Below are 23,946 nucleotides of genomic sequence, written 5' to 3'. Positions count from 1 at the left end.
TATTGTTGCATATATTTTCACACTTATATTAAGTCTTGTAAAACAGATTTAGTTTTTACCCTACAAGCTCTTTGTTTTCAATTTTGTACTTCACTCAGCTTATATGGAAGTGGAGGCTAGTCAGGTTCATACTTGCTCCTCAAATACTTATGGAGCTGTTCTATTTGGATTCCAGTACTGCAAGAAATTATCTCAATGGAAACAAAATGCTTCCATGGGTTTTCTTGTTTTGCTTTGTTTTAATTTAAGGGAAATATTAGATTTTTTGGCTTTGTTCCCTTGCCCCTCCACTCCTTTTCTTTTTTTAATTTAATAAAATTCAAAATGTGGGCCTTGAACTACTTCACGCTCACTATAATAACATCATTGCCAACACATGTAGAATTAAAGAAAGAGTCAGACCTGCCAAGATGATCTGTCACTCTGGGAAATGTCTATCCATAAGATACTTATATTTCCCATGAAGCACCAGCAGCATCACTTCCTGACACTTCCTAGCCTTTGTTCTCAAACATGCCTGAGAGATTTTGAACTTAAAAAAAAAACCTATCACCAATACCTCCACAATTACTGTACTAAAAAAAAAATCCCACAACATACACATGCTATCTGGGCAGAAAGATCTTGAAAATAGGATTTTAAATGGCACCTGGGCCACATCCTCAGCTGATGTAAATCTACACAGTTTCATAGGCATTGTGGGATAAGGGACTAAGGAAGTGCATGGTTCTGCACCTACTGAAGTCAATGACGAACTCTTACAGATGTCTAAAGGATGAAATCCTACCATCACTATACATGTAAAAGAACAAAAAGAGAGAGAATTCTCTTCTCTACCAATGATGTGGTCCTTCCAGCAACTTTCTTAGCTTGAGTTCTTTATTACTTAACACACATAAAGCATAAGGGAGGACATGGTGGCATATCACAGATTAACTCATTCAGAGAGGCATAAGCTTTGCAGGCTACAGCCTACTTCGTCAGATGTTACAAGTGGACTTGCAAAGAGCTAAAAAGAAAGAAAGAAAGAAAGTAATTTAAGAACATAAAAAGATAGCATAAAAATGTCATGCTGGGTCAGACCAATGGTCCATGTAGCTCAGTATCCTGTCCCCAACAATGGCAGAAAGAAAGCACTTAACTAGATGTATATGAGTGACCTATCCTCTGTTCAATACCCTCCCTGGCAGGGATCATTATGGATTTAGTGATGCCAGAGGAACCATCTTCAACCATTCTGTTCAACAGCTATAAATACATCTATTGTCCAAGAATTTGTCTAGTCCCTTTATGTATCAATACAGACCATATCATGACTTGTAACATTTTTTATCTATGCTTAGAAAGTTCCTGTCCTGAGCACTGTGGCAGCCATTTTAGATCCATGGCTGCCTATATAAACAGAACAATTCCCTCCTGGCCCGCCAGGCAGCAACATTGCCTGGCTGCAAGGCTTCATGTATCATCCTGGTGATAAGGGAGGAGTTGTAGGGGATGGCTAGGAGGCTCCTGGCCCTGGGCATGACCTAAAACTGCACCCTGCCGGGAGTGGTTGGCCTGGTGAGGCTCTCAGTGGCACAGGAGCTCCCAGGAAATGCCAGGCCTGTTATCACCCCAGTGAAAAGCAGGTAGAGGCGCCTTAACCCTAGCCCTCACCTTTGGGTGGGTTTAAGTAACACTGGAGGTAGTGGGGGCCAGGCACGGCTGCAGCCACCTGAGCCCTGTGGGGTACAAGACCCCGAGGGGGGAGAGTGGCGGCCAGGCATGGCTGTGGCCACCTGAGTTCACTGGGGAAGGAAGCCTCACGAGCCCAAATGAAATGGGGCAATGTGGAGTCCCAAGTGAAGGGGAGTAGGCCAAGGCATGTTTCTAGACACCTTAGGCCATAATTCAGGCCAGAGGCAGAGTAAAGGGGGCTCAGCCCGAGAGAGGGGTGAGTCCTGACCCCAGTAAGTCCTCCACCGCTGGGAGGCTAAGTGTGGGTCAAAAGCAAGGTCTATAGCGAGCACAATGACATGCTGCTCCAGGGGGGGAGTGAGAGTCCCTGTGAGACACTGGAACACCTGTCATGGTGTGAGTTACCCCAGCTCCCACAACCAGGTGGGTTATACCTAGTAGGGCCAGAAGGCAGACCCAGCAGTGAGAATGGGTCTAGAGGCTCAGAGGTCTGATGTAGAGTACCCTCAACTGGTCAATGCTGGGGCCAGAATAGTCAAAAGGGCCAGGGGCCCCCTACAAGGGATGCCCCAGAGCTGAGGGCCTTGGGTTCTGACTGGCCTTGGAGGTGAGGCCACGGCCTGTGTGGCTGAAGGTCCCAGGGGGACCATGCCCGAGAGGGGAAATAGTTTCAGGGAGCTAGGCAGCCTGAATGAAGGTGGAGTAGGCCGCCTGAATGGAGGGATCTAAGAGGGGTCCTGATTGGAGGATTCTGGGGCCCAGTGTGGGGCTGGTGAGATTAGCATCAGTTGATGCCACCTGCAAGGCATGGTCTGTGGTGTAGGGAAGGTACGGAGCTGGAGATAGCGCCCCCTGGCATTGGGGCAAGAATGGGCAGCCTCCCGCCTTAATTAACATTGTAATTAATTAAGAACAAGGCATGGCATGTGAGTAAGGTGGGTGGCATGCCCAAAGCCAAGTGGGGAACCTAGGCGGGGAGCCCCACTTTGCCACAGTCATACACAGAAGCTACCTATGCCACCTGGCAGACATGCTGCAGTTTGGCCATCTCTGGTCTAGAAGATAAATGCTTATCAATCTACAGTATCAATCTGACTGACAGATGCCCACCCCTACTGCCCAACCCCTGTGTAAGGAGGCAATTACTGTAATATACACATTAAAAAAAAATGGATGCCACTTGATTCTTAAGTCTTGGAAGGGTACCTTGAGTCCAGGGAGGGGTGCCAGAAGTCCAGAAAAGGTTGAGAACCACTGGTCTAGCCTCATCATCCTTCTTGGTTAGTGGACGGCAAATCTTTACCTTTCAATGGACTTGAGTCGGCCTTTGAGCATCTTGCATGCAGATAACAATGTTCTGTCCACTGTCTGGGGTTAACGCTGTAGCTATAGACCTGCAAGCTCAACACAAGAAACCTAAGGAGAGAACCTACAACTTTCTTCTGCTCCTGATGGTCAACTTCCTTCAGGCAACAGCAAAGTGGGTTTAATTAAACTGTCATTGTGAAAATAAATGGTCTCCTAATGAGGACCAGAGATTCATTCTTCTGGCTGTCTATGGGAAAGATCCTGCTCCCCTCCATGAGGTACCTTCACTCTGAGCAGAGGTTCACTCTTAGCATACCTTAAGGCAATAAACAATCTGAGACTACCTCTCTTCTATGGACAGAGCTCCATTGTATCCATCTACATGTGGTACTAGTATTTGGCTTCACAGGATGGAATAGGGAAAACAAAGAAACAGACAGTGCCCCCCCCAAATCTGACCCACTGTGGCTTTCTAGAAAAAAAGAAGTCATAGAAGCAGCTTCCAGTGATGAAGTAATTTCTTTCCCAACATATACTTCTCAGGAGTGTGGTGAAGATTTTACTAATTGAAGTAATGTGGTCTGGGTTCTCCTGAAGCATTTGACATAGAAATATAAGCCATTAGCTCACCATCAGAACCACCAGTGGTTAACAAGTCCTTGTGGACAGGAATCAAGGGATGATTATGGCTTAGAGCAGTGGGCCACAAATGACATCTATACCCTTCCCAGGTGACACTCCAATCCCTTTTCCCAGCCCAATCAGGCACTGTGCTTTCTACACCTTGCCAGATTTGCCACTTTGCTTTCTGCATCCTGTCCAATCTCTGATGTTCTATTTTCGGCTCCCTGCCTTATCTGCTGCTGTGCTGCTTGTCCCCTCCATAGTCTGCCATGTGCCACACACAGAAGCTACCTATGCCACTTCTGGCAGACACACTGCAGTTTGGCTACCCCTGATCTAGAAGGTAAATGTTTGTCAATCAATTTACAGTATCAGTCTGACTGACAGATGCTACAATTCTTTATCAATTATCACTTTATGAAAATTGATAAAGTCACTGAATGTTAACTGAGCACCATAATCAAGGTTGAGCTGGGTTTTGTGCTAAAAGCAAACTAAACCTCTCTGAAATGTACAACATATTGTACATCCCCAAAAAATTATGTTGCTTTTTTGTTAGTACCAAATGAATTTTCCACATAAATTATAAATAAATCAGTAAAATAGCTGGTAAGTTAAATGACCTTCTTCTTAGTTAATTTCAAGACAGCTAGCATCCAACATCAAACTATTTTTTCTCCCAAGAGATCTTAGCTAAGCAATTGGCATAAGGCTACTAAAGAGCTTCTTGAAAGTCATTACACATGTGCAATAGTCCATTTTCAGATGTTTGTAACTTTGGTGCTTTTAATTACAATAAATACCAAAAGGCTTTACAAACTAAATGCATACAACATTGTACACTGGGAAACAAAAGCGTTTTACATTATTAGATTATATTACATTTTTCTGCTCATATAAAGTTCTATTGTTCTGCACTCATAACTGCAAAAATTCTATTTTCCCTTGAACAGTTGCTTTTACAAATGTGCTTGTGGACCAATACTAAGGACACTCTGTCAGACCAGTACAAAACTTGTATTCAATGAATTTGGAAAATCAGGATTTATAATGGCAGTGCTGACAGTTGTAACTATGTAACACTGTTATAATGTGAAATACTGCATAATAATTCCAAAGAACAAGGACAGAGCTGAACCCTGTGAGAAAGCTGGCAAAACTAAATATTGTACACCTAATGCTGTTGAGTGTCTAATTCTGCTGGTCACAACTGTTCTCTTTTGGTGATTCACATTTTTACTCCAATAAATCTGATGGCTGCTTGTCTTTGGCTAAAACCCAAAGCATCAAGTCCAACTTCCTGATTCCCAGGTAGGAAAATTCCCCAGTTTGGTGGCCTCCATAGGTGCCCTTCTATGGTATTTCACACCTCTGAATCAGATCTGGGACTGCCCAAGACTACAGCCACAGAGCAATAACTTACCCATTATTAGTTTTGGTCTGTTGCACACAACAGCTCTTTTAAATCCACATTTTGGTCTTTTGGCTCTGTATGTGTCTATGCCTCAAAGAATATGCAGTCCACAATGAAAGGCAGGGTCAGGGAAAGCATCCAAGCACGGGGCATGGTTTACTTGACTTTCATAATCCACATCACAGGTCCCCAACAACGACTGCTCAACCAAACAGTGACCCAGGGACTCTATCACCTTAAGTATCTTTCCTTTTGCTATCTGATGGAGTCCTTCCTAAAAAAAAAAAGCTACTAACCAAATATAAATCTTCACCAAGACTGTTGACAAGTCATTTGTTTTCCATCCACAAGTTTGCCTAGAGCAGTTATATTTCTTTCTCTCTGCTGATAAAATATAACTTTCAAAAACTACAGTCAGGTCTGCAATTGCAGAAAGGTTGCCATGTAAACTGAAATCTGCAAAATAATCCTTGTTTTCATCAGATACCCTATGGACAAAATCCCCCAGGCAAAAACTCAGTTGCACTCTATAAATGTAACATCACATTGTAACAGTGTTGCAACAATAAGTGATTATTAGCCTGTATCACACAGCATGAGGATGCATAAGAAACCCTAGAATGAGAAGACACAAGCACCCCTAGTTGGAGTTGACTGAGTTTAAAGTGTGTAGCTCAAGATCAGCTTTGACTAGGACTGCAAAAGCCCTGGAATTAGCTCTGCTAATGTAATGGATTTCCTACAGTTTTGGCACCCTTATCTAGTGCAAGAGAACACTGACCAGCTTACTTGGCAGGACAAGCACTTTTGGGGTTTTGAGGTCATGTGCTTCAAGATTATATTGGAATATGCAATTTGTAGTCAGAGGACATTTACATTGGAATTGGTTTCTTTCTGTGGAAGCCATTCAGACATAGCATGAATCACACTTGAAAGAGAAACTGCATTTATATTAACTGTGTCTGGTTTGTATAGAGCAGGCTGTGATGGGACACTGATGGTCAGTGAAGTGTTACATGAAAAGTCTCTGTTAAGTTACCACAAGTCTGATGATGTGACTTCAGAAGATAAATTAATTTTCAATGTCATGTCCGACTATAACCTTCCCTGCAAATATTTATTTGTGCAATCTCTTCCAATCCTGCCCAATATTGTCTTTTTGTTTCCTGATGTTCTCCCATCTGCCACTTATCTGTTGTCTCTTATCTTAGATAGTAGCCACTTCAAGACCATTTTTGTTCTGCATTTGTACAGAACCTGATACAAGGATGTCCTGGTTCATGCCTGGGGCTCTGAGACAATACAGTAATACAGATAATAACTAGAAGGTGTCTGCTTTATACATGGCTGTGCTATTACTTGAGATAAACAAAGCACAATCATCTATGGTGCTTACCTACTGCAGCACTAAGAACTTCTGCCTGAACGGGGAAATTACAAAATAACAGGTGTCTCTGTTTTTTAGGTCATTTAGTATACATTTTAGCATGGAAGACAGTAACATTAAACTTGACATCACAAGTCTGACATGTCTAATTATAACCTAAGAACACATTTGGGAAAGCAATGCAATACGTGTAAACAAGAATATGTGCCAGGACACATACTGGAAGTTAGGGAACTCTGGAACTGAGGTATGCTTTCAGAATGCCAAAATAGTGTTTAGCTCATAGCACTAATAAAATAGTTGAGATTTTTTTTAATAGGTGTGATAGGAGATCGTTTTAACTTCTCTGCTATTGCTCTGAAAAATTGTTTGGCATGTTTAGAAAACTGTAAAGGAAGATGTGTTGGTTGAAGTAGATATCCATAAGCACTACATGCATGTTAGGGGACACCAGGCTTTGACACTCCCGGACCATTCTGGCCCCATTTTTCCTCCCTCTGCTTTTCTCTGCTGTTTCTTCTTTGCAAAGGCATCCCTGCTTGTTGGTGTCTCTAGTCTCCAGCAGTTTCTGAGAATCCCATACTGGTTGATAGTTCAAAGCAGGTGCAACAGGAAACAGGGCAAACGTTTCTAGTACTCATATAATTTGTACACAGCTGAGTAGAACCAAGGACAACTTTAGAAGGCAGGATACACCATGAATATTTTTTACATTTAGCTGGTGAATGAGCAAGCATAGAGATACCTGGGCTAGTCTAACATCCCTTTTGACCTTATAGCCACAGACAGCTATTTACTTAGTTTGTGAATAAGCAAACAGCTTGTTAGTTATTCTACTCTAACTAATGGAATATATGAATAACTACTGCTACCTACACCTTGGACCTGGGAACGATTCTAAATTAGCTGCCAATTCTTCTTTCTTTCTTTCCCTCTCTTTTCTCCACTCTATAAAAGTAATCAGAATACTTGGCACTTTTGAATCACAAATATCAAAATAATTCACAAGGGTGAGTAGGTATCATCATTTCCATTTCACAGGTGGGAAAGGTAAAAGACAACTTCCTCCTCAGATTTTTAGAAGTGGCTTCATTCGAGACACCTATTAGGCTCAGATCCTCAAAATTATTTAGGAACTTTACTCCCATTGCAGGTTAGATACCTAAATACAGCTGAGAACCCAAGTCTTAACACTTGACTTTTCAGAGGTGAAGAGCCTGCTACTCTGGCTGAGGTCACCTTTGAACAATAACTGTAAAATTAATGCACTGCTATCTCTGGAACTTTTCATTAACAGAAACCAGAAAGGGCTCTGTCTTTGGGAGGGGATTGTGCAGAACACACATGAAGCCATCTGTTTAAAATGCTTGCTCCCATGACGGTACCTACAAAGCAATTAGGATCCAAAGGCCAGGAGCTGGGCCCATTTGCACAAGCTGAACACGTGCACAAGATTTCTTTTTTCAACCTCCTATTAATACTTAGCATTTATATACTGCTGTTTCCCTTACAGAAGTCTCACATTCCTCAGACAATCCAAACCTACCTCCTTTGTGGCTTTAAGTCAGATACAGTAGATTTAAAACCCCAGCATGAGGTTTAACCTAAGTTTTTCCCACAACTTTGGCTCTTACCCTGGTTGCCATAGATGCCAATCCCTCCCGTTCTTCTTCAGGAAGAGTCTCCAGCCCCATCTGCCTCCTGACTGGAGCTAACTGAATCCACCTGTCAGTCTTGCTCAGCAAAACTTTTGGCTGCTTGTCTACACTGGATAATGGCACTTTTGTGGAGGGTGTCTTACCAGAGAAGCTGCATTTTAAGACAGGATCCTATAAACTATCCTAGCCCAGGCAGGACTCGGGAATGCCCGCTTCCTAGCCCTAAGCTCAAGCCAATTGCTCTCTTCCCTTCTGCACACAGATGCACCCCATGGAGACCTGCTCTTACCTGACAAGGTGCTGCCCTGGTTTCCCTGGTAGAGAGGGCTCCAGCAGTCAAGAGCCTGGCCCTCCTCCTGCAGCAGGGGCCAGCAGGACACCTGAATACAAAGGAGAGTCACCTTTCTTCCCAGTTCCATTTTACAGTTAACCCTTCTCACTCCCACCCCTCCTTCCCCATGTACCCACACCAGCTTCTCTCTCCTCCCCCTCCTCTGTAGTGACTCTGTAGCCCACCAGGTTTCTTTAAAGTGAACCAAATCAGAACCATGACTTGCTTAATGCAGTCAGCATTCCCCTTGTTGCCGCCCCCCGTCCCCCAGAACTGAGCTGCATGCCAGGCATTGGCTGGCACTCATCAGCCTACAGACATCTCTCCCACATCCCACACACCTCCCTCTGCTGCCCCTATGCCCAAGGCAGCCTCAGCCCTGCAAGCAGCTGCAGCCAGCCCGGGAGGGGCTGGTGGAGCACCCAGAGGGAGGGAGCAAGCAGGATCTTTCTCCAAATATGCCAGCACTGGGTGAAGGGAACTGCTGCTCATCCCTCGGCATCTGCTGGGCTCGTAGTCCATAGCTGGATATAACGGGTACTGGGAGCACACTCAGAGTTGGCTGCACCTGGCTCTTGCAACTGGCTTCTCACTCAGACACCAGGACGCCCTAGGGAAGGGAGGGAGGCTTGCTCTTCCTATTTTACAGGAAGCGAAACTGGCAGGGGGCAGCTGTATGATGGAACAGGGAGGACAACACAAATCCTCAGATTCCTGGTGCATGTAATGAACTTCCAAGCTGGCCACTCTGCTTCCAGCTAGGGAGTAAGTGTATCTGAATGGGAGCAAGAGCAAGCCGGCAAGTCTGTACACCCCCCACACACACACACCCACCAGCATTTCTACACCCCCCGCACCCCAACACCCTCCCCACAGTCCCCAATGCATCCCCACACACATTTACACCTCCCTGCATACATGCCATACATGCACACACCAAGACATACCATTTGCAGGCACATACCATTTACACATACACCATTTACACACCCCAGCACCCCCCCCAACGTCCTCCATGCATACACTCCATTTGCATACACCCCCACACCATTTGCAGGCATAGCTCATTTACACACACCCGCAACACATGCACACCTTTGAACAAACACACATTTGCAGGCACAGCCCATTTACATCCCCCAACACACACAGTTTGGGCACACCCAACACACATTTGAACACACCTGCACCCATCCCCAACACACACATTTGCACACACCCGTGTGCATGCACACAAATGGCACATCCCAACACACACAATTTGCATTCCCCAACACATGCACACATCCACATCTGCACACACATACACACGCTTTGACTTTGCGCACACCAACACACACCCCATCGCACACCTCCTACACCCCATCGTCCACACACCCAATTTGTGCACCCCCTCAACACACCATGTGCACATACCCCCACCCCAAGGCACACACACATGCACTTTGCATACCCAACATGCACACACACGTTTGCACACCTACACCCGGCCCCCCCCGGCCACACACACACACACACCTTGTGTGCGCAGGAGCCCGCGGCGCAGAGGCCGGCGCGGGCTGGAGCTGCCGTCGGGCGGGGGCCGGCACCGCGCGGCCGCGGCGTCGGGCTGGGCAGGGCAGCCCAGGTGCCCCCGCCCCGCCGTCCCCTCAGGGCCCGGCGCGGGCTGTCGGGGGCGCCGGCGGGCGGGCGGGAGGACGGAGGGAGGCGGGAGGGACGGAGGCGCGGCCCGTCCCGAGGCGGCTATAAAGCCGGGCGCCCGCCGCCCCAGCGCAGCCGAGCACGGGCGCCGGACGGGACGGGCTGCAGACGCGGGACGTCTCCTGGCCCTCGGAGGGGCTGCGCGGCGCTATGAGCACTCCCGCAGCCGCCTCGGGCGGGCGCTCCGGCCCCGACGGCCAGCTCCGGCCCGGCGCCGCGCTGCTGCCGCCGCTGCTGCTGGTGCTGGTGCTGGTGCTGCTGCTGTGGCTGTGGGCGCGGGGCCGGGGGCGGCGCGGGGCCGGGGCCGGCCCGCCGGGCCCCTGGGCCTGGCCCGTGGTGGGCAACGCGCTGCAGCTGGGCCCGCTGCCGCACCTGGCCTTCGGCCGCCTGGCGCGGCGCTACGGGGACGTCTTCCAGCTGCGCCTGGGCGGCCGCGCCGTCGTGGTGCTGAACGGCGAGCGCGCCATCCGGCAGGCGCTGGTGAGGCTGGGCGCGCAGTTCGCGGGCCGCCCCGACTTCCCGTCCTTCCGCCTGGTGTCGGGCGGGCGCAGCCTGGCCTTCGGGCCCTACGGCGAGCGCTGGCGGGCGCAGCGGCGCCTGGCCCACGCCGCGCTGCGCGTCTTCTCGGCCGGCGGCGGGCGGCGCCTGCTGGAGCGGCACGTGGCGGCCGAGGCGCGGGAGCTGGCGGCCGAGCTGCTGCGGCGCGGGGCGGCCGGCGCCCGCTTCGACCCCAGCGCCGCCCTGGGCCTGGCCAGCGCCAACGTCATCTGCGCGCTCTGCTTCGGCCGCCGCTACGGCCCCGACGACGCGGAGTTCCGGGCGCTGCTGGGCCGCAACGACCGCTTCGGGCAGACGGTGGGCGCCGGCAGCCTGGTGGACGCGCTGCCCTGGCTGCAGGCCTTCCCCAACCCCGTGCGCAGCGTCTTCCGCGACTTCCAGGCCCTCACACGCGAGGTGCACGCCTTCGTGGCCGACAAGGTGGCGCAGCACCGGCGCAGCTACGACCCGCGCCGGCCCCCGCGCCACATCAGCGACGCTGTGCTGGCAGGTGCCGAGCGGGCCCCCGGCAGGCTGGACCACGCCTACGCTGAGGCCACCATGAGCGACATCTTTGGGGCCGGGCAGGACACCACGGCGACGGCGCTGTGCTGGGTGGTGCTGCTGCTGCTGCGCCACCTGCCCCTGCAGCGCCGCCTGCAAGCTGAGCTGGACCGTGTGGTGGGCCGCGCCCGCCTGCCCACGGCCGATGACCGTGCTGCTCTCCCTCAGCTCGAGGCCTTCCTGTGCGAGGCGCTGCGCTACAGCAGCTTTGTGCCTGTCACCATCCCGCATGCCACCACGGCCGACGTGCAGCTCGATGGCTTCTACATCCCCCGGGGCACCGTGGTCTTCATCAACCAGTGGTCGGTCAACTACGACCCCGCCAAGTGGAAGGACCCACACGTCTTTGACCCGGGGCGCTTCCTGGATGCCGAGCAGCGGCTGGACCGCGACCGCGCCGCCGGCGTTATGATCTTCTCGCTGGGCAAGCGTCGGTGCATTGGCGACCAGCTGGCCAAGCTACAGCTCTTCCTCTTCACCGCCATCCTGCTGCATCAGTGTGCCTTCGAGCCCAACCCAGCTGAGTGCCTCACCATGGACTGTGTCCACGGGTTGGCACTCAAGCCACAGCCCTTCACTGTCTCTGTCAGGCCGAGGGGTGAGCCCGAGGGTGCCCTGTGAGGCGCCAGCTAGCCCAGGGTAGCTCTGCCTGTAGAGCCTGAGGTGAGATTGCCTCTGCGACCAGGGCACATTGGGGCTGCCTTCCTCTTGAACAGCCCTAGCCTGCCCCTCAAGGCAGCGCAGGGAGAGCAGTCCCATGTCCCCACGTGGCAGAGCAGACACAGCGGCAGCTGCAGGCAGAGAGCTAGAAGTGAGCTGAGCCCCTGGCAGCCCTGATGCACCTTCCTCAGCCAGCAGCTTTTGCTGGCTCCAGGAAGAGTGTCCTCCTCCAGCTGTCCTGTTGCTGCCAGGGGCCCCGGAGCTGTCCCTCCCTTACATCCAGGGCACTAATTGTAAGGCACCTGCTCAGATCCAGCCAGGCAGGGCAGCACAGGGACATCTGCTGACACAGCCTTATTCCTTTCACTAAAGCAGCATACATGAGGGTACCCCTCCTCCCCTGCTCATGCTAACCCCACATTGACAAAGCCTTTGGAGGAGGGTGCCTTCAGGCACCGCTCCTGGATCCTGCTGCTGAAGCCGAGACAGTTGGTCCTTGTTCCTGGATGCTGGACAATCACTGGTTAATGAAACTGACCCAGAGAAATCGGGAGCAGGAGTTCCACTTTGCCATTCAACCTGTGCAGCCAGAGATTCAGGGGTCCCTTTCCTACATAAACAGTTTCTCCCAGCCCTCGCTTCCTTATTGTCACTCTCCAGTGAAGAGGGCTTCCCAGTAGACCAAATAAGCGTGGCAGATCCCTTTGGAACAGTCAGTGCTTTACTAAGGAATGAAATCCAAATGTATAGGGTGAAGGGGGCATCACTTTTTCTGAGCCGGACTCTTCCCCCTGCTGTCTGTCCGTGGGGAATAAGCGCAGGTCTCCTGTGTCCTGAGTCACTCTCCCTCAGGGCCAGAAGTCAAAGGGAGTAGCAGTCTCTTCCCAGCAGCTCCCACATCTGCTTGGCAAGTCAAGAACTTGGGGAGAGTTTAACCTACACAACATTGGAGATATAAAGACAAAACCCCCCCAGTTTTTCTCTCTCTCTGCTATTAAGTTTTGTACGCACACATGTTTTTACAGTGCTTTTCTGTGTTCTTTTTGTAATGGGAATGGCTTAAGTCTGAATTCACAACACAATGAAATGTGACATTCTTGTTTCCTTTTTATTTTGCCTTTTCTGAATAAATCTCTGACAAGTGTTTGCACTGCTGGTGGTGGTTTCCTCTCAGAGGGTGGGGAGGATGGTGGAAGTCTATACCTGGGCTGAGGTCCTGTTCTTTGCAAAGACACTGTATACTTGTCTACAGAGGCATCTGGAAGGGAAGTGTTTTAAAGAAGGTACATGTCAGCTCCTGGCCTGAAACCGCTATTACAGGAGTGAAGGATATTAAAGGTGGGAGACTGTCAAAAGTCATGAAAGGTCAGGAAACACATCTGGCTTCTGTGGGCATTACCTGATATTCCCAGCGTCTTTAGGGGTGGGTGAAAAGGCCAGTGGTGAGGGAGGTCTAAGTCCTGCCCTCCTGTGTTCACTGAGGCAGTGCTTCCAAAGCAACCAGGTGATACAGCACCTACTGCAGCACTCACTTCTTACCACTCCATGTGGCTAAGGCCCGGGGCACAAGGTCACCACTAACAAGGTGTGCGCAGTAAATGCTTTCTTTAAGGAGGGATCAGAAGGAAACCAGAGGCTGCTGGATGCACAGTCAGAAAGAGACTTCTCTAAAATCAAGGTGTAGTAATATGGAAGATAACATATAAAGGGGAAGGAAGGATAAAAGGTGAGAGATAAGGTAACACCCTGCCCTGCCCTCTCCTCCCCCGAACAAACAAGCTGAACTCATCACTGTAAGCTGAACATGTTGCTTATGGTGCGGGAAGCTAAATTCTCTGGAGAACTATTAACCAGAGCATTTATGGGATTAAAGTGACAGTGTTTTACTAATGGATGCTAAGGCCTACAGTGTATCAGTTCTCTGGTGGCACTGCTGAATGCTGCCTGCAGGGCATGGGGTCTGTTGTGATAATCAAAGGGGTTGACTGCTGGAGCCCGCAAGACAGCAGGGGTATACAAACAAATAATATGCCCATACAGGCAGTATAGCATACCCCAGCAATTCCAGAGCTGCAGGTATCGGTCTACTTTGGTCACTTACTGGACATGAAAGTAGCCAGTGTAATGTCTTTAAGAAAAAGAAATCTAAGCCAGCACTTGCCTGTCCCTACAACCAGTGTGTCCAATGTGTTCAGTGGCAGGTCCTGCCCCCACCCCCCACCGAATTCCCAACCCCTCAGAAAACCCTGCAAGCCAAGTGAAATGGCTCCATGTGCCACATATGGCCATATGTTTGACACCTCTTATTCAGAGGGATCTGTCCAAATTCCAGTTTTAACCAGGGGACTCCAGTTCCCCCCAGTTCCAGCAGATGTCTTCAAATCCTTTTTAAGTGCCAGGATAGAATGGGTGATGATGACCAGTCCTTCTCTTTCCCTGCCAGTACCTTTGGCACCATTATCTCCTTCAGCGATACAGGCAACAAGGAGAGCTGAGAGAGGGATGTAGGGGACAGAGGAAATCTGAGCACTAAGTGCCCTCATCTTCTGTTTAGGAACTTAAGAACTAGAGGAGCGAAACAGCGGAGGGAGCTGGCTGGTGAAAAGAAGATCTAGAGCTAGAGGCAGGGAAATAGAATCCATGCAAGATGGGGAGCAAGAGTGAGACAGGAACAGCAGGAAAACAGACTGGAGTGGGAAGCACAAAAGGTGGACGGCATTCAGAGATGGGAGGGGCAGCAGAAAGGAAAAAACTTAGAGTCTGCAGTTCCAAAGAAGGAGAAGCTGTTCCTGGGACAGCTGCAGGGGAAAGAGACCTGACACGAACCCTCTGAAAGGATGCATGTTTTAAACCTTCCATAGTCTGTCAGACAAAAAGATTCTGCAGATTTCGCCTCAACTTTTTGATGGCTGGAGTTAGGCAGGTGTTCCTACTTCGCTACACCGTAGCAGTTGTTACACCAACCACTTGCCCAGGGCAGGCTATGGTCTATCCTGAGGTAGTATTATAATGGGAAAGAAATTCTACTTCTGAGTTGTAATAAAACCTGAAACCTGTGACAATTTGATTTTTGTCAAGCAATCTAAAGGTTAAAAGGGTGCCATAAAATTAATTGATACATGGCCAACCAACCCCTCCATCCCTGTAATGGCACATGCCCCTTCCCATGTAGCCAGGGAGAGACTGCAGAACTATATAGCATACATAGTTATTGCATATTTTTTACTTCCTTTGCACACTGATCTATTTGCACCTGGCATCATTCTTACGTTCCAAGCCCCTTAAAGCAGCTTCAAAGGACTTCCATGTTTTCAGGAGAATCAGACTGGTGCAGATGTTCTTGCTTTCTCCTTTTCCTTTTCCTTTCCCCTTCCCCTAGTCACATGTGCCCAAGGGCAATAGCCAAGACTCTGTCCCGGACCAGCAAGCATTTGAAGTACAATATATCACAACTCTGCAGGAAAGCCTGCTTAACTTCTGGCTATGACAAGCCAAGAGAAAACAATGTCAGCTCCTTTTCATACAAACGCTGAAGAATAAATAGCAGCAATTTCAGTGGGGGAAAAAGGTGCCTTGGTGTAGCAGGGAACCCTCACCCTGTTACTGGGGAGAGCTATGAAGCCAGTAGAGCCACTGAGGGTCCTTTAAGAGAAAGGTTTTTGTGGCCTGGTCTAAGGCAGCTGGCAGGGCTGGGACTAATGAGCAGCCCCCATGCCCAGACCAGCTAACAGGCCAGGCTGGCCAGAAGGGGCAGGGCTCAGGGGGTAAATAGGCTTGCCCTCAAGGTGCAGGGGCAGTCTAGCCCTGACTGGGGAAGGGGCAGCACCCCCTAGTTGGGCTGCAATGAGGCCTGGAAACAAAAAGGGGAGTCCTGGTGAGTAAGGGCTGAGAGGAGGGTTTGGTTTGTAGCTTTTTCCTTTTTCCCTGTGCAGGACCCGGAAGGGAGAGGAGACTGCTATTCAGGGAGTACTTGCTTATGGTTGAAAGCAGTTGTTTGCATTTTTTTTGTTTTAGTTTGTGGAGACTAGTGACTGTGAGGGGGAAGCAGAGGTCTCACTGCAGGTGACTTAAAGTGCCCTGGGAGATTCACCCCTTGTGGATGAGGAGGGGTCATGTGGGGGCAAAACAGGAGAGAGCATTTAACCCCCTCTAAGGCTGGGGAACTTGGGGGGGCTACAGCCCTACTGTGGAACCTAATTCTCAGCTGTGCCACTCTTACAAAGAGCCCAAGCTGAACTAAGTGGGTGAAACTAGGGCTGCAGGGATCAGCTAGAGGAAAACAGACCCTGACGAAGAGGGATGGAGCCTGGACAAATATAAAAAGGTTAAGCCAAGTGGCCCAAAGGAAGCTTCACTTTAAGTCCCAGGGTGCCCCCTGCATAATTAGTTCCATCACCATGCGGCAGGAAAGACGTAGGGCAGTAGTTCAGAAGCACTAGAGAAGAATGGGGGGACAAGCTACTTGGGTACTTTATGACCTCCTAGCAGGGCTAGACCTGCCACACTTGGTCAGAAAAATGATTTATAAAATAGGACCTTGCTGAACCCACCTGCTGCTTGCACATCTTGGCAATGCAAAGAAATGCATTCTGGGAAGAAGTAGAGGATTTCTAGTGTATGCCAGGGACTCCACTTTTTTAGACTCAAGGAACCCCTCTCATTAGCATCAAAGTACCCTCTGAAAAATTCCAGCTCTTGGCTTCTGTTTCTTTTGAGCAATCTTTCTGTTGCAATGAACTCAGAAAGCCCACAGTAGCTTAGAACGTTTTTAACACCAAGTTTCTATTCGAATCTCCTGTTTGCACAGCTAACAGTACTAACATTGGGCGGTACCCTTGAAAAGAGTACAAGGCATCCCAGGGTGCCATTGCTCCTGGTTGAGAATCACTGGTCTAGGCCTAGCTGACACTGTTCTGAGGAACAATTTTTTTCCTCATTTAAAAAACAAAACAACCCTTCCTCCCCCACTGGCAACAAATTCCTGCTGTAACAACTCCACCAGAGGGGATTCTCTCAGTTAAAGTACTTCAGCTATCTGCTGCTATCCATGTCAGTACACAGCTGCAAAATGTAGTTATGCTTGCTTGTGGGGGAGGCAGGAAACTACTTGTCTTCATGTAGTTGCTACAGCTATGGCACTTGGTAACAAAGAGAAAGCAACTTAAGATGGGTGGTATTAGCAACAAGGTGGAAAGAGCATAGGTTGGAGGAGATGCACTTAGGAATTGCAGTACAATCTATCTCTGCCATGACCTTAGCAATGGCCTGTTAAGCTTGTAGATTTGGAAGCAACCAGCCAATGCTCCTTAACAGCCAGCAATCTATGATGGGACACTGATGCCTCACACTGGTGCCGATTCTCCCAATAGTTAGACAAGCTGCTGACATGAATAAGCTCCACAGCCAACCCCATACAGATACACATGAGAGAACATCTGTGCCCTTTCCACCACTAGAGAGATGTGTTCTGTTTATCCAAAATGCTAGTTACTTTGTGAAGGCTTTTGGGGGAAAAGTTTCTCCCAGCCAGTTTGAAAACATGTACAGAAGTTTAATGAAGCTGAAGGGGCTTACCCATTGGAAGATATAGGGTGAAATTGCTTAGAGCCTGACTGGGACCATCTGCCCTGAATGCACAGAGCTGAAACCATTTCAATGGATACTTGCTAGCTGCAGCTCTTAAATTCTGTTGTGGAGGGGTAAACATACCATACCACATAAGCACATTCTGTAGGGAACTACCAGCATGCATCAAAACCACTTAATTGGTTTATTTGTAAAATTTAAACAGATATCTTGTTCATGTTCTTAAACACATTGGCACTTGCAAGCACTAGAGAATGTTTAAAGAAGTTCCATGGGGCTAGGTGCTAGATTTTGTTCTCAGTTTTAGCACCAACTTGCTGTATGAGCTTACCTACAAGTCACTTCATCTCTGTGCTTGTTTATCATAGAATGATAGAAAGTAGGGCTGGAAAGGACTGAGTGCTCATCTAGTCTCTTCCCCATTGTCTGCAGGAAGGATCAACTATACCCATCTTAAATCATTCCTAAGAGGTAATGGTGTAAATTCATTAGGTAGTCTAGGTATACTATAACACCCCCTCACCCCTGTGAAGTGGTACATGGAAATAAGGTACATGGAGATAAAGTACATTGCGATCCTTAGGTGTGAGGTTCTGTAAGAAATGTGTGAGAAATGTAAGAGTATTATCTGCTTGGACCCACTATGGTCATCAGATGCCTAGAAAAAAAGCCATCCTCAAACTTGCACCCTTTTTGTTTCATCGTGCCGTCCTGGTCCAAAGAGGGTATATATTTCTATGGTGGGTTTTCTAGCAACACAAAGACTTATTGCATCTCTCTCATTTCTTAGTATTGAAACACTCTCAAAGTGGGGAAGAAAAGGAGGGAATAACCCAGAAGAACTTATCTCTTTGTTTATAAACCTTCAGCACAATTGGAGAAAGTCTTTAGAAAACCTCTGCTGAAGTCTCAAATCTTCTGTACAACTGCCATACTGGAAATATTATAGCATACAGATCTTACAGTTATGTTCTCTTCCCAGCATTTAGTTTCTTAATTACATCTGGCAAAGTGATTTACTTTTTTTTAAATGTTCCTTCCCCCTTGATGCAAAGAATTAAAATCCCAGAAGCAATGAGCAAGTAAATAAAGCATTAGTTTTGTGTCTGTTGTGTTAACTCCTTTTTGACAGATTTCTTGGTACCACTTTAAAATGCATCACTAAATTGCACTGGTGGACATACGTCTACTGTATTTACTAATGTAACACACACCCTTGTCTAAGACGTGAACCTAGTTTTCAGAAGGCAGTAAAAAAAAATGCTTGCAGTGGCATAAGATGGGGATGGAGGGAGAAAAGGTGAAGAAGCCCTGAGCATGCCTCAAGCTGGTGTTGGAATACACCCTGCTGCTGAAGGAAGAATTGCCCACAGCCAGCCAGCAACTTGGGGGTTAAAGGAGCAGCAACAGGTTGTTGCTGCCTCCTATTGCAGCTCCTAATGTTTCTTATGTTACTGGTAAGCAAGGAAATACAGTAGAGCCAAGCTCTAGGCCACCCTCCTGCCCAGAGCAACTCAGGTGACATGAAGCCATTTTTATGCTATTCACACCCTTAGCAAATCTAGGGCTGAAGAGGGTAAATTAGAACACATCCAAGTGAGTTAGTGCAACTTCCTTGTACTATTGGATTTTTGGTTGTAGCTGTAGCTTTCCTTGTGCTGTAGCACTGTCCAGAAACTTAGCAATACCATAGCCCCATTCCATATCCCTCTCACTCTCAGCAGGTCTCTTATATTAAAGTATATACAGGGGTATGCTTTGTGCAATAGAAGACTGCTGCTTGCATTAGAGGAATGGTCTTCTGGCTGAACCTGAGGCTTTTAGGTTTATATCACTCTTACCATTTTTGCCCACTGCAAAGGGGCTCAGAGAGCCTGGGCATGGTACCAGGACATGCTTTCAAGACTGTCTATTGTTCATACTGCAAATTTGCAAGCTCAGGCAAGAGCAGGTAGGGCTTATCCCTTCAGCAACATGCCTGTGATGGCTAGAGAATTATATTTAGAAATTTGCTTTTAGAAATTGGCTTGTTGGTAGAATAAATCATAGAAAATGAGGGTAGGAAGGGACCTCAGGAGATCATCTAATCCAACCCCCTGCTCAAAGCAGGACCATCTCAGCCAAAGCTCTGTCTAGCTGGGTCTTAAAAACCTCTAAGGATGGAGATTTCACAACCTCTTGGGGTAACCTGTTCCAGTGTTTTACTACCCTCCTAGTGAGAAAATTCTTCTTAATATCTAACCTAAACTTCCCTTGCTGTAACTTGAGACCGTTGCTCCTTGTTCTGTCATCTGCCACCACTGAGAACAGTCTAGCTCCATCCTCTTTTAACGTCCCCCCCCCCTTTATGTAGATGAAGGCTGCTATTAAATTCCCCGTGTTTTCTTCTCCAGACTAAATAAGCCCAGTTCCCTCAGGCTCTCCTCAGAAGTCATGCCCCAGACACCTCACTATTTTTGTTGCCCTCCACTGGACACACTCCAATTTGTCCATATTCTTTCTATAGTGGTGTGGGAGGGGCAGGGAGGCAAAACTTAACACAGTATCCCATTGTTGAATAGAGGGGAATAATCACTTCCCTTGACCTGCTGTCAACACTCCTTTCAATGCAGTCCAGTATGCCATTAGCCTTCTTGGCAATAAGGGCACACTGTTGGCTCATATTCAGCTTATTGTCCACTGTAACCCCTAGGTTCTTTTCTGCAGAGCTGCTACCCAGCTACTCAGCACCCAGCCTGTACTAGTACACAAGATAGTTCCATCCCAAGTGCAGGACTTTGCACTTGTCCTTGTTGAACCTCATTAGATTCTTTTTGGCCCAGTCCTCCAATTTGTCTAGGTCACTCTGAAACCTAGCCCTACCCTCCAGAGTATCTACTACTCCCCACAGCTTGGTGTCATCTGCAAACTCTGTGCCATCTTCCAGGTCGTGATGAAGACATTGAGCAAAACTGACCATAGGACCAACCCCTGGGGCACTCCACTTGATATCAGCTGCCAACTAGACATTGAGCCAATGATTACTACCCTTTAAGCCTGATGCTCCAGCCAGTTTTCTATCTACCTTACAGTCCATTCATCTAGCCTGTACTTCCTTAGCTTGTCTACAAGTATGTTGTGGGAGACTGTATTAAAAGCCTTGATAAAATGAAGGTATACTACATTGACTGGTTTTCCCTGCATCCACAGAGCCAGTCATCTCATCGTAGAAGGCAATCAGGTTGGTCAGGCATGACTTGCCCTTGGTGAATCCATACCGATTGTTCCTAATCACCATCTCCAAGTGCTTAGAAATGGATTCCTTGAGGATCTGCTCCATGATTTTTCCAGGGTCTGAGGTGAGGCTGGCTGGTCTGTAGTTCCCTGGATACTCTCCCCCCCTTCTTAATATGGGCACTGTATTTGCCCTTTTCCAATCATGTGGGACCTCTTCTGAGTGACCTGAGTTTTCAAAGATGATGTCCCGTGGCTCTGCAGTCACATCAGCCAACTTCCTCAGCATCCTTGTGTGCATCTCATCCAGCCCCATGAACTTGTATATGTCCCATTTTTCTAAATAGTCCCTAACCTGTTCTTTCGCCACTGTTGGCTGCTCTCCTCCTCCCCAAACTGTGCTGCCAGGTGCAGCAGTTTGGGAGCTGACCTTGCCTGTGAAGAAGGAATGAAAAGGCATTGAGCATTTCAGCCTTTTCTGCATTCTCTGTCACAAGATTGCCTCCCTATTCAGTAAGGGACCCACACTTCCCCTAATCCTCCTCTTGCTACCAACATACTTGTAGAAACCCTTCTTGTTACCTTTCACATCCCTTGCTAGCTGCAACTCCAGCTGTGCTTTGGCCTTCCTGACTTTATCCCTCCATGACTGAGCAATGCTCTTATACTCCTCCTTAATTATTTATCCAAGTTTCCATTTCTTATAAGCTTCCTTTTTGTGATTTAGTTTACTGAAGAGTTCCCTGCTAAGCCCAACTGGTCTCCTGCCATACTTGCTAGTCTTCCTGCACATTGGGATAGTTTGTTCCTGGACTCTCAGTAAGACTTCTTTAAAATACAGTCAGCTCTCCTGGACTCTTCTCCCCCTCAAACTGGCTTCCCAGGGGATCCTGCCCATGAGTTCCTTAGCAAGTAGAAGTCTGCTTTTTTCAAGTCCAGGATCCTTATTCTGCTGCTTTCCATCCATCCTTTCCTCAGGATCCTGAACTCAATCATCTCATGCTCACTGCTGCCCAAGTTGCCATCCACTTGTACATTCCCCACCAATTCTTTCTCGTTTGTAAGTAGCAGGTCAAGAACAGCACAGCCCCTAGTTGGCTGCTCCGGCACTTGCACCAGGAAGTTGTCCCCAACACTTTCCAAAACTTCCTGAATTTCCTGTGCACCGCTGTATTGGCCTCCCAGCAGATGTCAGGGTGATTGAAAGCCCCCATGAGAACCAGGGCCTGTGATCTGGAAATGTCCACTAGCTGTTTAAAGAAAATCTCATCATCCACTAAGAAAGTCTTAGTTTGGTGCTCTATAGCAGACCCCCACCACAACATTACCCTTGTTGCTCTCTCCTCTGCCCCTAACCCAGAGACTTCCAACAGGCCTATCTCCAGTTTCATACTGGAGCTACAAGCAATCATATAGCTCTTTTACATAAAGTGAAACTCTTCTTCCTCCTCCTCTCCTGCACACGAACAATGTGTGCAGCCTCAGGCTGGGGGGGCACGGCGATCACCTGCAGGTGGTGGTGGAGTCAGTAACAGGACCGTGGGAGCGGTGAGTGCCCACAGCCAGCTGCAGTGATGTCTGTGGCAAGGGCAGGCTGAGCAGGGACCACCTGCAGGTGGCCGCAGAGGTGTTGGGGCGGGGTGGTGATGAGCAGTGAGCGGGGACCACCTGCCATCCACACTGTTGGTGGTGGCAAGCAGGGACTGCCTACAGCCACTAGCGGTCACGTTGGTAGCGAGGGGAGGGTGCCAACTGCCCACAGAAGCCGCCGGCAGTCAATCTCGGGGGGGGAGCATATGCCCCTCTGTGCCCCCCCGCGTTGCCTATGCCCCTGCCCCTGCCTGTCTTTCCTGAACTGTTTATACCCATTCATGACAGTGCTTCAGTCATGCGAGCTCCCACCAAGTCTCTGTTATTCCAGTCACGTCATGGTTCCGTAATTGCACAAGGACTTCCAGTTCTTCCTGTTCATTTCCCAGGCTCTGTGCATTCATGTACAGGCACAGGGGGCAGAGTCGATTGCTCTGATTTCTTGGGAAAAATAAGAACACCTCCCCTGTTGCCCCTTGTTTTCTCTTCCTCCAGGTCACCAATGTCCCCACTTACCCCAGGGCTTTGGTCTCCATCCCCCTACAAATCTAGTTTAAAGCCCTCTTCACTAGGTTAGAGAGCCAGTCTGTGAAGATGCTCTTACCTCTCCAACAGGTAGATCCCATGCCTTCCCAGCAATCCTTCTTAGAGCATCATCCTGTGATCAAAGCAGCCAGAGCCCTGCTGGCAACATCACCTGTGCAGCCAGGCACTGATCTGCATTAGAATAATGGTCTAGAGCAATTACAAGGGTTAATCGGTTTCTAAAGCCTGTTTGTAGCAAAGATTCAGTTTCATTACTGTGTTAAATAAACAGACAAATACCTTCTGGGAAATTGAAAACATGTAGCAACAAAAAGCAACTAAAGCACTATGTTCCCTTAAAACCCATAAGAAAGAAGGAACATGCAGATTTAGCATCGGGTCACAATGACCAATTGTAACTTGTTCAGAAATCCCCAGTTTTGGTGGAATGACCAAATTGGTAGAATGGGAATGCCCAAATTAAGATAATACACATGTGATAGGTTTAGGAAAACAAGGGATTAGGCTGACAGGGCAGAACATGGACAGCATGACAACCACAGGGAAACCAATCAATGGTACCTGTAAATGAAGAGTCATCAGGATAAAAAGAATAAAAAAGGAGGGGTTTTCACAGAAGCGAGTGGGCATCAGCCCCAGACTTCCAAGACTATTGACATTCAACACTGAAGCAAAAACTATTGGGTGGCATTTGCGTACTGGCCAGATGTACCATCCCCTCGTGAAGCCCTAGAACTGGTAAATTGATACTATTCATGTAGTCATTTTGCTTGATTTGCTCACATTTAGTCTTATCTGCTATCTCTGTATATCAATAATATTTTCCTATTATCAAACTGAGGGGTTGTGGTCAGTCAAATTCAGAAAGGTTGGGCCTGCCCAGAGCAAGTAACAGGACTAGGTTGTAAATTCAGTGCCAACGGCCTGATCTCACTCAGAACCCGATGTAGATATAACCTTAAAAGACTAAGGGAAGCCAGACTCTTTCCCTTCCTTAGGCTGTAAAACAAACCACATAATAGCAGAAATATCCTGTTTATTGTTATTAGGGGTGCACTGATAGAGATCTTTGGGTCTGATGCTAATAGCTGACTTTTAAGGAGGCATATCTGCCGATTACTGTTCCAATTTCCAATAGGTAGCCCTGCAC

General features: G+C 48.2%; 1 pseudogene; it reads left to right on the top strand.

The window, feature by feature from the left end:
• The first annotated feature begins 10,119 nt into the window (after positions 1-10,119).
• Positions 10,120-13,005, top strand: LOC149871889 (cytochrome P450 1B1 pseudogene; annotated as a pseudogene).
• Positions 13,006-23,946: the final 10,941 nt, after the last annotated feature.

The sequence above is a fragment of the Crocodylus siamensis genome, chromosome 2, assembly GCF_052110815.1.
Source record: "Crocodylus siamensis isolate JL-2025a chromosome 2, ASM5211081v1, whole genome shotgun sequence".
Classification (NCBI taxonomy): domain Eukaryota; kingdom Metazoa; phylum Chordata; order Crocodylia; family Crocodylidae; genus Crocodylus; species Crocodylus siamensis.
Note: the sequence above shows the minus strand (reverse complement) of the source record. Positions and strands in the feature narration are given on the sequence as shown.